At 45.3% G+C, this 13,505-nt stretch overlaps 1 protein-coding gene across 6 annotated transcripts in view; it reads left to right on the forward strand.

The window, feature by feature from the left end:
• ARHGEF1 (Rho guanine nucleotide exchange factor 1) overlaps window positions 1-13,505 on the forward strand; it is a 579,253-nt gene that overhangs the window by 44,832 nt on the left and 520,916 nt on the right. The gene's annotated exons all lie outside the window — the stretch shown is intronic.

The following is a 13,505-nucleotide window of genomic DNA, read 5'->3' on the forward strand; positions in this document are numbered from 1 at the left end:
TTTTTTTAACATTTTATTACCCAAGTAACTTACTATGACACATGTGCAGATGGGATTTATGAAAACACTTTAAAGCAGTTAAATAAAGTATACAGCTTTTGAGGCGTGAAATATTGAAGAGTCAGAAGCTGGCAGAAGATTTTTACAGGATGTACTGATATATAAAACTGCAATAATTTTATATGACAGTGCTTCAATGGTATTTTAGAGAGAACTACTTTTTTCTCCTTTTAAATAAATATAAAGGTGTTCACCTGAAATAGAAAAATAGAACCAAACCATAACTGAAGCTTTATTGTCTTGCTCATATATTTTTGTTTGATTAGATGTTTTGTGCCCTGCTGTGTCTTTGTTTGAGTTTGTGTGTGTAAAGTACGCCTAGGCGTGCTCGGGAGTTGTAGTTTGTGCACATAACCCAGGGTAAATATTCAAATTACTCAACAGGTGCAATAATCCTCTTAAAACGACCAATATGAAAAGAATTTTACCTTTCCGTTTTGAACTGATATTTGGACGATTGGAACATATATAAAAAGATATTTTCATGAGTTATAGATTTCCCCAGAAGGCTAAACACTGCCAGACAGACTGTGGTATTTGATCCCTCTCTAACTGTGTGTGTTTTGAATTTAGGACTATGATTTGCATTCAATTTCATTTTCTTGAATTCCTTGTGTTATTCTGTGTTTTGTTTCACTGTGTTTCAACGGGGCACTTTTGTTAAGTCTTATTGTAGCAACTTGACAGTGGTATTTTTCTTTAGTACTGGGAACGCATTGATGCACACGAGTGGAAAGTGTAGCCACTCTTGTGTTTGAAGTTAGAGGGGCTGCCCCCTACCCCCAAATCTCAAAGCCCTTCCAGTAGTGAGTGTGAGAAGTCCCACTGACAGGCCCCAACAGAGTAGACGGGCGGGGGCAGGGTGATTCTCTCACTAGGAAGCTTACTGCCTCGAAACCCTCTCCCACCAGTCACTAAATCCGATACCGTGCATTTATTTTCTAAATGATCACTGTACTGCAAAAAAAACAAAAACAAAAAAAAACATTGTAATTTAGAACGCTAATCCTAACTTTCACAAATGTGAGACCAATTGCATTGCAAATGCTTGTTTAGATTTCGCCTGCACAGCTTTCGAGGCTGTGTTTGCAAAATCTTTGTAAGGAAAATAAAAACTTTAAAATGGTTAGAAGCCCACCCATTACTTCTCTTTACTTCCCATTAGTTGGCTCCCACATCACTCTTGTTTCCTTGCTTCCTATTGGTCAGTGCCTCCCCTTCGCCTTCAGCTTCTTCATGGGATCCAATTTTCATCCCAGCTGTGGAGCATGGATCAAGTACAGCTTCCTGTGGTGACCAGGGTCCTTCAACTGGCTGCAGGCTCCTGCAAGTACTGTTTTCTTTTTTTTTTAACTTTTACTTTTTGGCATGCGCTCCTAGAGGGTGTGTGCCTTTGCAGTCTCCTTCACCTCGCCCTCCTTCCTCTCTGTGTGGTGTCAATCCCGTCCCAAACTACTTCTGCTCTCCATGGTGTAAATCCCCCACCCCTTGCCTTCGATCTTTTTAAGTTGTTCAGGGCTTTTTAAAACATCACCCCTGCTGTTGTTCCTTTTAATCCACCTCTCTGCCTCCCACCACACATTTTTTGATTCTCCCCCTCCCCCTTGTTGCTTGCCGCTCCCAAGCCCCATTCGCTGTTTTAAGGGATATTGCGCAACAGCATGGACTACTGTGCAACATGGCTTAAAGTAAATAAAAACAAAGCACTATGGTATGGTCATCGCTGGCTGCGCCACAGCGATTTGTTTTTCTGTACTTTAAGCCTAGTTGCACAGCAGCCCACGCTACTGTGCAGCATATTTAAAAAAACCTTAACAAAGCAAAATAGTGTGTGCAACTATGTATTTTGTTTTTCATGTTCTTAGTTGTATCGTAGGATACTGCCTGTCATAAGGTTTTTTTTTTTTTTTTTTTTTCCCGCCCCATTCTGGATTTATCTTTTTTTACCATTGGAATGCCCAGTGGATCATGGTCAAGATATAATGTGCTGCGGATATTGGCACAGGTCCTTGATTTTTTTCATACTTGATAAATATGAATAAGGCATTTGATAAGTCAGACAGCTGTAATTTAGCACCATTGCAGTTAATCTTTGAGGGGGTGTTAGGCTACTCATTTTGTGACAGTAGACAACAAAGTATGTAACATTTCTATATTCCGTTTTATAGAAACATTCATTAGCCACATGTCGAGTCAAGTAATAACATGTCTCCATGAACGAAGGCCTACATCATGAATTATTGCCGGAATAGGAAATAATTGAGGATGAATTTATATATGTACAGTAAAAATATTTTTTTCCCTTTTATAATGGATAAATCAATTCATGAAGGGAATATAGTATATTGTTTTCACAATGGAGTGTGTTGGTCTTGAGATTAATTTAATTGTTCCCTATGCAGAACAAGGTCCTTTTCAAACTACAGAAACTTGTAACTGTGATTGACCTATACATAATGTTATGCCGTTTCATTACCAGTAACTTTTTTATGTTCATGCTGTGATTTCTATATTTTTTACGGGTGATTGGGCATTCCAAAAACTTGAGGAAGGCTTGTGAATGCTGAAACCCAAAAACAGTATTTCCACTGACGCAGTGCTGCTGGTTACCTGAAAAGGAGTCTTTGGCAGAAAATATATACACCAGTAATCCCTCGCATTGAAGGGGACTACTTATTGTATGGATGTGCACACTGTAAAGGAGTGGAGTGCTGTCAGTCGGCTTAGCTAGTGGATGAAGTGGGCTTGCCCAATGCCCCATGTTGTATGTTCTGATGGCTGGTAGCAAATTGTGACAGTATAGCAGACCAGCTGATAAAGAGGGCTGACTGAAAGCCCCTTTCAGTAAGTAAGCATGGTATAGATTTTTTTGGGGAGCTGGTGGAGGAAGTAAGTGCTGCTGTTACGCCGTGACAGTAAGACGTGAGGGGTAGGCTCACGCAATGGATAGGATTTATTTTTTAAACATGTGTGAATGGAGCGGACAAGCTGGTGTATGGGAGAGCAAAATGGAGGGCATGGGGATGGCAGTGATGTGAAGGAGAAAGCAGCACAAAAGGTAGTGGATATACAGCAAAACAAACATATGCACTTCCTTTAAGTGTTAAAAGCAAAAGAAAAAAGTAGTTCCTGGAGTGTAGGTAGAGGAAAGATACAAGTCATCCAGTGAAAAGGATGTTAAAGACGATATGCTCCTACGGAGGGACAAACTCAAAAAGCTGTTGGAAATTCATCGAAGAAGGAAGCAAGTAAGACTGACAAGAAAGCCAGGCATGATAAACAATGGTCTAACCCAGGCCTCACTGTAAGTAGTGATACTGGCCACAGTGGGTCTAAAAGTTGTCTGTATGCACGACCTAACCCTGCCACTTATATCATGCCACTATCCTGTAAGTACGGTAAATTCTGACCACAATGAGCTAGTTCATCATACTGAGCCTGAACTCCCAGAGGAAGTGCCATTGCACCACCATAAAGGGGCTTTGGTGAGGAAAATATCCCTGATTCTCTCAAGCTAATGCTGCATTTCTTCTGTGCCTATAAACATAGTGCATTTCGTGCTGGAATGATGTTCTCCAAAGGTAGCGAGGACTCCAAAGTGAACATCTGCTCCTGTACCCATGACTAAGAAGGATGAATAAACTAGACGATGCGCTTGCTGCTTTACTCCCAAGCAACACATACTTAACTGGCATGGAGGAGTTCTGCTTTTGAGATATGTCTTGGAAGAAGAGGAAGCTATATTGCCCAACACATCATTATTTGAAACTCTCCCTTTAAGTTTAAAGAAAATGTTAAGGGATAATCATTATTTCCCCTACTTGGGATAGTCCTTGCCATCACCAGGTGGCTCCGATTGCCTCTGATTTAATGGAGTAGAGCCCCAGTTGTTCGCATTCCACCATGTGCAAGTGATATCTTGTTTGTCTCTTGTTCATAATGTATCAAACTCTTCCCTTTTTTCAGAAGAGGACGACTGCAGGGCTGTGTAAGTCCCATTGCGGAAACCTGCATGGACCCTTAATCCAGAACTTCTGAGGACTTTGCTGCCCATCTAGGACTAGCCTCCCAAAGGTGCCATGGAGCGCTTTCCAGGTCTTCCGTTCAATTCTGTACCATCACTGAACTTTGTCCTCTTCATCCTGTCTTAAGATAGTGACCTTGTTGACTGGTATAGGTTTCTCTTGTAGTCTCTACTCAAATGAACCCTTACATTTCTGTACATGTTACCGTTTGATCCTAGCCCTGAATCCAAGTTTCCTGTTTCCAACTGGTAGGTCCTGTGGTTGCCCACATGTCCTGCAGTTTCTCATATGATCTCAGAATCCCACTAGACAGTTTCTTAAATACGTTTGGATCCCCTCTAGGGCCTAAATTTAGGATTAGCCAATGTATAGTGTTGGTAGTCTATCCTGCAAAACTATTGTTTGAAGATATCAGCTGGAACAGTAATTGGTCTTCAATCAGCTGTGTCCAGTCTTCGGGCACTGAACACTAGATATGTTAGCCTGTAAACTGGATTTAAGAAACCTCAGTCTTTGGATTTTAAATTCTTACCTTTGAACATGGGTGCCAGTTGGTGCATCGCAGGTGGGTCTCGTATGGTAGGTTCCCTTTTTTTCAGTAGTTTGATTTTGACTGACTTAGTGAGGCTCAAATTTTGGGATTTTTGGAAAGCCTCTCAGGCACCTAGGATTAAGCCCACTGAGTTGTCCAGCTTTTCAATCAGACCTTCTAAGGAACTAGGATAGGCTTAAATTCGTTAACTTGCTACTTGGTAACATTCTCTCGTCCTTCTGCTGGTCCATGCCCTGCCCTGGCTGCAGCCTCTGATTCCCTTCTGGAGGCATAAAAATAGCTGCAATACCTTTGTTCCTGTCGGGAGAGGGGTGGAAACCTGCATAGTGGCAAGAGAGGCCTTGGCTGAGATGAGAGCTGCCTTTACTCCTGTACTGGGTGCGAGAACAGTGCAGCTCCCCTCTATGACCATATCCTTGGTTTACACGCGTCTCCGGCTCCCTTTACTCCTGTACTGGGTGCGAGAACAGCGCAGCTCCCCTCTGTGACCATATCCTAGGTTTGCACGCGTCTCCGGCTCCCTTTACTCTTGTACTGGGTGTTAGAGATGTGCAGCTCCCCTTTGTGACCTTATCCTAGGTGTAAGCATGCCTCCAGCTCCTTTTACTCCTGTACTGGGTGTTAGAGCAGTGCAGCTCCCCTCTGTGACCTTATCCTAGGTGTAAGCACGCCTCCCTTTACTCCTGTACTGGGTATGATAATAGTTCAGCTCCCCTCTGTGACCTTGTTTTTGATCTAAGCACACCTCCATCTCCATTTACCCCTGCAGAGAGAGGGCTTGTGCACTCTACAGACTCCCTCTGTGTGTCAGGTTCTCGTTTGGAGCTTGAGTGGCTGTGACCAGATTCCTATCCGCTTTCCTCATCCTGCACTATGAAAGATCAGATCATCTGCCTCTCCTAATCCTGCAGTAAGTGTGGTCAGGTTTCCAGCCTCCTTTTACCAAACAGTGGGAGAGAATAGATTACCAGCACACATTCTAATCTCGCAGTGTGGATGTGATCAGATTTACAGTCTGATCCTGCAGTGAGTAGATTTCTAGTCTCCTGCAGTGTGCGAGCACAGATTTTAACACTCTTCTCTGATCTTGCATAATGTGAACACAGATTTCAGCCTTCTCTCTGATCTGATCCTGCAGTGGCTGTGATGAGTTTCCAGTGTCTTCTCTGATCCTGTAGTGTGTGAGAGCAGGTTTCAGCCTTCTCTCTGATCCCTGTAGTATGTGAGAGCAGGTTTCAGCCTTCTCTCTGATCCTATAGTGTGAGAGCAGGTTTCCAGCCTCCTCTCTGATCCTGTAGTATGTGAGAGCAGATTTCCAGCCTTCTCTCTGATCCTATAGTATGTGAGAGCAGGTTTCAAGCCTTCTCTCTGATCCTATAGTATGTGAGAGCAGATTTCCAGCCTTCTCTCTGATCCTATAGTATGTGAGAGCAGGTTTCAAGCCTTCTCTCTGATCCTATAGTATGTGAGAGCAGGTTTCCAGCTTCCTCTCTGATCCTGTAGTGTGAGAGCAGATTTCCAGCTTCCTCTCTGATCCTGTAGTATAAGAGCAGATTTCCAGCCTTCTCTCTGATCCTGTAGTGTGAGAGCAGGTTCCCAGCCTCATCTCTGATCCTGTAGTGTGAGAGCAGGTTTCCATCCTCCTCTCTGATCCTGTAGTATGTGAGAGCAGATTTCCAGCCTTCTGTCTGATCCTGTAGTGTGAGAGCAGGTTTTCAGCTTCCTCTCTGATCCTGTAGTCTGTGAGAGCAGGTTTCCAGCCTTCTGTCTGATCCTGTAGTATGCGAGAGCAGGTTTCCAGCATTCTCTCTGATCCTGTAGTGTGAAAGCAGGTTTCCAGCATTCTCTCTGATCCTGTGGTGTGAGAGCAGGTTTCCTGCATTCTCTCTGATCCTGTGGTGTGAGAGCAGGTTTCCAGCCTCCTCTTTGATCCTGTAGTATGTGAGAGCAGGTTTTCAGCCTTCTCTCTGATCCTGTAGTATGTGAGAGCGGGTTTCCAGCCTCATCTCTGTACTGTAGTATGTGAGAGCAGGTCTCCAGCCTTCTCTCTGATCCTGTAGTATGTGGGAGCAGATTTCCAGCCTTCTCTCTGATCCTATAGTATGTGAGAGCAGGTTTCCAGCTTTTTTGACTCTGCAGTTTGGGAGCAGGTTTCCAGCCTTCTGTCTGCTCCTGTAGTGTGAGAGCAGGTTTCCAGCCTCCTCTCTTATCCTGTAGTATATGAGAGCAGGCTTCCAGCCTCCTCTCTTATCCTGTAGTATGTGAGAGCAGGCTTCCAGCCTCCTCTCTTATCCTGTAGTATGTGAGAGCAGGTTTCCAGCCTTCTCTCTGATCCTGTAGTATGTGAGAGCAGGTTTCCAGCCTTCTCTCTGATCCTGTAGAATGGGCGAGCAGGTTTGCAGCCTCCTCTGATCCTGTAGTGTGAGAGAGCAGGTTTCCAGCCTCCTCTCTGATCCTGTAGTATGTGAGAGCAGGTTTCCCGCCTCCTCTCTGATCCTGTAGTATGTGAGAGCAGGTTTCCAGCATTCTCTCTGATCCTGTGGTGTGAGAGCAGGTTTCCAGCCTCTTTGACGCTGCAGTTTGGGAGCAGGTTTCCAGTCTTCTGTCTGATCCTGTAGTGTGTGAGATCAGGTTTCCAGACTCTTCTTTAACTACAGTTTGGGAGCAGGTTTCCATCCTCCTCTCCTATTCTGCAGCTCTTTCACTCTGCGGTGGCTAAGGACTTTTTGGTGAGAAGTCCCTACATCTAAGTGGGCTCCATTGCAGAGTTCCAGTGAGCTGTTTACCCCCCACCCCGATGCAGGGTGAGATGTTAGTGGGTGAGTGAGTGCCATAGGAGCCAGCTAGCCCCCTAGCCCACCCCTCACCCTGTCGAGTCTTCAAGGAGGGTGTGATCGATGGGTTCCCAGGGGTGATCCCATTGAAAACAAGGGAGCGTACCCCTTTTATGTTGGGCGAAGGAGGTTTTTAAGTCCGAGAAGCACGATGCTTGTTCGGAGGGTAAGATATGGGGTCCATTGAGGGTGAAGGTCCAGCCAGGAGGAGTCGAGAGGCATGAGTTAGTTCCCTCCTGCACAGAGGAGCCTTGGTGGCAGCCCAGCCCTGTCAGCTCTTGTGCACTCCCAGGGCACGAGGCACGTCTGCTTCCCCCTGACACTGTCAGATAGGGATCCCTGGCACGCGCAGAGCACGGATATTCTCAGCCGATTGCTATCATCACCGCCACCTCCTACGCCCGTGGTGGCCACACAGCCTCTCCAGTGCCTGGTACATGTGAAGACGCTATATGAGCGCCCCCTAGCTCCTCATCCGTGTGTAACCCTCCCAGGGAGCAGGACCACCATCGAAGAGACCTCATCTGCCTCTGAGCGCCTCTTTGCCTTGCCTGCCCCCCTAGTCCTTCTCTCCCTTTCACATCACCCTAAACCGCGTGCAGGTTTGAGTTTATAAAGTCCACCTCGCGCACAAAGATGCCCTTTTTGCCCTTTTTGCAGAACCTTTGTTTTTTGTCTCGTAAGGTTCTCCTAAGTGAGATACACTGACCTTAAGAATTGACACCCATCTCCATCGACAAGCATCTACTCATAACCTCCAGCACACCCACGAGGGTGGGTGGGAAGGTCTGAGAAGTCACTTACTGGCAGAGAACGGGTTCTGGGAATGAATCACGGGCCAGAGGCCCTTTCACCTCCTTGCAGCGTTTGCAGCCTCCCACATGTGCTGCTTTGATGAGCTGGGCTTGCTTGGAAAGGCGTTGGTGTGATTTGCTCGTGAAATACCTGGGCAGTGCCCCCCACCCCTCAATTCAACTCAAAGACCTAAAGTGTGTTGTACTGTCTCAACCTCTACTTATACATGAGGACCTCCTCTGGCCTACAGTCAGCATTGAGTCTGCCCAAGGTCACACTTCCATCACTAAACCTCAGTATGGATCACACCTTAAAGGAAATGACTTCTTGTAACTGCTTCCAACTAGTGAAAAGTCAGAACATCACTTGGAGAAGCTGGTGTATCATTCCGTAAATTATCTGAGGACTTTAAGTCTGGGATGTGTGAACCGTATGCCTGCAAGCTTGGTTCATATCAGTATAAACACCAACAGTCCAGCGGTCATCTTAACTAAAGTCACAGAAATGCCCAAAAAGGGCACTTCTTGTGCACTCTGCAACAACGTTAGCTCATGGCTCTTCTGAGTTAGCAAACAACCCCAAGACCCACACGGAAATGTCCTCAAGTCCTAACTTCTAACCAGAACTCAAGGTGACCTGCTAATACCTCACATGCAAAGAGCTGGTGGGACTGATCTGTCTGCTAAACCCATACCTACGAGCACCAAACCCAGAACTGCAGCAGGCATATTCAAAGATAATCACAAACGTTGGAGAGGGACTGATACACGTCACATAATCCACATGCATATCTCACAGAAAGCATCCACAATGGATGTTCCTAACGCTAAACTAAAAGATGTCCTTTGTGACTCTGCACTAGCCCATAACCCTTATCCTGAAGGAGCACGTATGGTCACTGTGACTCTACACTAGCCTGTACCCTGAAGGAGCGCGTATGTCCACTGTGACTCAGCACTAGCCTATAGCCCGTACCCTGAAGGAGCGCGTATGTCCACTGTGACTCAGCACTAGCCTATAGCCCGTACCCTGAAGGAGCACGTATGTTCACTGTGACTCAGCACTAGCCTATAGCCCGTACCCTGAAGGAGCACATATGGTCACTGTGACTTCACTAGCCTATAGCCCTTACCCTGAAGGAGCCCGTATGGTCACTGTGACTCTTCACTAGCCTATAGCCCTTACCCTGAAGGAGCACGTATGGTCACTGTGACTCTGCACTAGCCTATAGCCCGTACCCTGAAGGAGCGCGTATGGTCACTGTGACTCTACACTACCGTATAGCCCGTACCCTGAAGGAGCACGTATGGTTACTGTGACTCTGCACTAGCCTATAGCCCGTACCATGAAGGAGCACGTATGGTCAGTGACTCTACACTAGCCTATAGCCTGTACCCTGAAGGAGCACGTATGGTTACTGTAACTCTTCACTAGCCCGTGCCCTGAAGGAGCACGTATGTCCACTGTGACTACACTAGCCTGTTGCCCTTACCTTCAAAACACATGTATATCCCCTCTGACACTTCACTAGCCCATACCCTGAAGGTGCACGTATGTCCTCTGTGACTCTGCACTAGCCTATAGCCCGTACCCTGAAGGAGCACGTATGCCCACTGTGACTCTGCAGTAGCCCATAGGCCTTGCCCTTAAGGAACACATATGTCTACTGTGACTGCACTAGCCCGTGTCCCTTACCCCGAAGGAACACGTATGTCCACTGTGATGCTGTGTAGGCCCATAGCTCTTACTCTGAAGGCACAGATTGTCAGAAAACACTACATGGCATGTGACCGGCGCTTTCTTCCAGGAAAGTGACTTCAGGAATGCTGCTCAAGACCTTGTACACTAGCATGTGGATGGTTGTAACGCTGTGCTTCATGGCAACACACTGACACCCCTAAGGGAATTCTATGTCTCACCCAGGGCCTACAAAAGTAGTGTCCTCATCCCAAGCTTGATGGAACCCCCTTGCCAGCCTGCATCATTTACAAAGCCATCACAGCCAGTACCCCTATTTATCTTGCAAAGGAGCTCATCGTCTCTGGTGGTTCTCTCCTTAGCTTGCAAACCATCAGGCTGCAGACTAAGAAGTGTTTAAAAAAACACGTAAAGACAGCAGGCGTTTTCCATCTTCGCGCCCAGAATATTGAACAGCATACTCTTATCCATCAGGACCGCCCCAGTGCTGCTCCTATTTAGGAACGACTTGAAGACTCGCATCTTTAAAGAATACTAGCCTCTCCTGTCACTCATTGCTTGCTTTTGACCCTGTACAACCTTCCACTGCCTTTTTGGCTAGGTTTGTGCTATAGAAGTACTACATACATACATACATACATACACACACAGCACAGAAATAAACTCCACCAAGCTAAAAATAGTTTTTTTAGTTTCAGAGGAAGCTGGGTGTACTGACACCTCTGTCTGTCATGACCATCACCGATTCATTCGAAACATCGCAACCTTCTCATCGCCAAATCTGGCTCTTGTTGAAGGTTAAGAGATGACCAGTAGACTCAACTCCTCCAAAAACAGGGAAGCAGATGTTCTGAAGGCTTCTCCTCTTTGATACTTTCTAAATAAGACATTGTGGCAAATTGTTGTGACAAGGCAATGCCCTTTAAACCGAAAAGAAATAAAATGTAAGCTGTTTCCCTGCTAATTCAAATGATGAAAATAATCTCAGGGGTATTGTTAGGAAATGGCTGAAACAGTCTTCAAGGAGTATTTATTAAAATCAAGGCATCCGAGACATATAAACGAATGCTTTAGTAGCCAAAGCAGTTCTCAACGAGGCAGAAACAAACCTAGAAAGTCATTGCAAATGTTGAGAGTTGTGCACTCAATTGACTAAACAAACAATTCCTAACTGGACTTTTCTAGCCTTATAAATTGAAAATGAAAAGTAAACCAGTTGACATAAGCACGCCGATTCAAATCGCCATGGCTGCCATGAGCGCGAAGGAGAGAGACAAAAAGAAAAAGAAGTTCGCTTGCAGTCAGACGTATCGGCAATCATGCAATTATCCATGTAACAGGGACACTTTGCAAGGCGGTAACATAACCACCCCAAGAAGGGCATTTACCAATGCTGACAAAGGATTTTTGAAAGGCAAGCCCATGAACAAATGATAGTGATGGGAATGCAGTGGGCGTGGTTAAAAGCCCACAGATACATTACAACATGTCAGACCGCTTGCATGCTCGACCTAAAAAAATCACAGACCAGCTAATATTACAAATTTACCAAATAATTCCACAAGAAATGTAACTATCGGGTATAGTTTTCCTCTCTGCTACGAAAATCTCAAATCTCTAGGACCAATAAAGTTTTATTTTTAATCACGACCCTGAACCAGGTCCTCCTGATGTAGCTACAAAAACGGTGACACCAAGCTGGCTAGAATGAATCAACTCATGCCATGGACATGGTGCGGTTACTGACCCCTTGGGAATTACAGATGGCAAACATCTGTTCCACACCACCTCAAAAGATTCCATCCAATCAGAGAAATGCCATTTGATATGAAAATGTTGGAAAACTCTGTTGTCCCTCAACTCGAATAATTTTGAAAGTAAACAGCTTCTAAGGGACTTTCGATCAAAATTCCCTGGGGGGGCCATAGCAGCAAACTCTGTTGTCCATGACTACTCTTAAAATGTTTTCAAATATTTAGGCTCATCTTTGGCCTTTGACATTTTGGAACGTGAAATCCTGTACTCTAAACTCAAAAAAAAATCCAAAATTGTTGACGACGTATTCATTAGTTTGAATCCTGCTTTTCTGACCCTTGCGGTATGTAAAACTGACAAAGCTGTCTCTGAACCTATCCTTGTACCTCGAAGTATTCTTTAAGTTTCAGTATCTTTTTTCTTACTTTTCAACATATAAATTCAGCCTCTGCGGATACCAACTAACAGATTTGGATGTTCGCTGCCTCCCTTATGCTGTTATTCCCCCAAAGTGAAAGAGAGCCATCGATGATCTGTCAGCTCACTCGATGGTCGTTTCACAGATGCATTCTTTGGAGTAGGTCAGGCTCTGGTAATGCAGTTTATGAAGCGGAATTATTGCTAAACCCTGGAACATGTGACTCTGTTGAACCTCTTTGCTAAATCATGTCTGTTTAATTAAACTACTCCTTTAGAATATGCCTAAATTATTCTGTGTGATTCTTAAAAAGTAGTCATTGTATCCAAGTTGCTTGTAAACCTTATGAGGTGTTCTGGTGCCCTTGGGGCCTTGTTCGCGCCAGTATAAACCTTCTCAATGAATGATTAAATTGTGTGGTGAGTGGCTTGCCAGATGTTTCTCTTCTGGCTGCTTGACTTGTAATTATTTCTGCTTTCCCCTTAGGACACTAAGACCCCTGCTTCTACCTTTCACATTCCTCCTTTGCTAGTGCCCAGTCTAACATCTTGCCCTTGTGCCAGTCCTTTCCATGTTCCCTTGCACTTCCTACCATGCCTTGTTCCTACCAGTTTCGAACTTGGCTTTCTGTCAGGCTTCTGATATCTATTGTTGCCTAATCTTGTATAATATTACGCATTTGGCCCTGCATCCTTTCCCAGGGTGACAGTTAGAGGTTGCTCCTCCTCGCTTGTTTCTGACTCTGTAATACTTTTATTTCTGGTTCTGCTTCTCTTGAATTCCTGCTTCTTGATTGACCTATCCCTGTGTGTCTGGGTCCTGGAAGCTCTCTTACTGTCCTACTTCCTAGGTTCTACCCTGGGACCCCACCACTAGTACACTTGGACCTAGGTTTCACCTCTCTTCCAGGCCTGCTTTTTGGTTCTGCATCTCTTCCAGGCCTGCTTTTTGGTTCTGCATCTCTTCCAGGCCTGCTTCTTGATTCTGCCTCTCTTCCAGGCCGGCTTCTTGGTTATGCCTCTTTTAAAAGGCCTGCTTTTTGGTTCCCCATCTCTTCCAGGTCTGCTTCTTGGTTCCTCCTCTCTTTCAGACCTGCTTCTTGGTTCCACCTCTTTCAGACCTGCTTCTTGGTTCCTCCTCTCTTTCAGACCTGCTTCTTGGTTCCTCCTCTCTTTCAGACCTGCTTCTTGGTTCCTCCTCTCTTTCAGACCTGCTTCTTGGTTCCTCCTCTCTTCCAGGCGTGCTTCTTGGTTCCTCCTCTCTTCCAGTCGTGCTTCTTGGTTCCTCCTCTCTTCCAGGCCAGCTTCTCGCTTTCCTGTCTTTTCCAGCCCTGCTTCATGGTTCTATCTTTCTTCCAAGCCTGCTTC

Source organism: Pleurodeles waltl, chromosome 7 (genome assembly GCF_031143425.1).
Source record: "Pleurodeles waltl isolate 20211129_DDA chromosome 7, aPleWal1.hap1.20221129, whole genome shotgun sequence".
NCBI lineage: Eukaryota > Metazoa > Chordata > Amphibia > Caudata > Salamandridae > Pleurodeles > Pleurodeles waltl.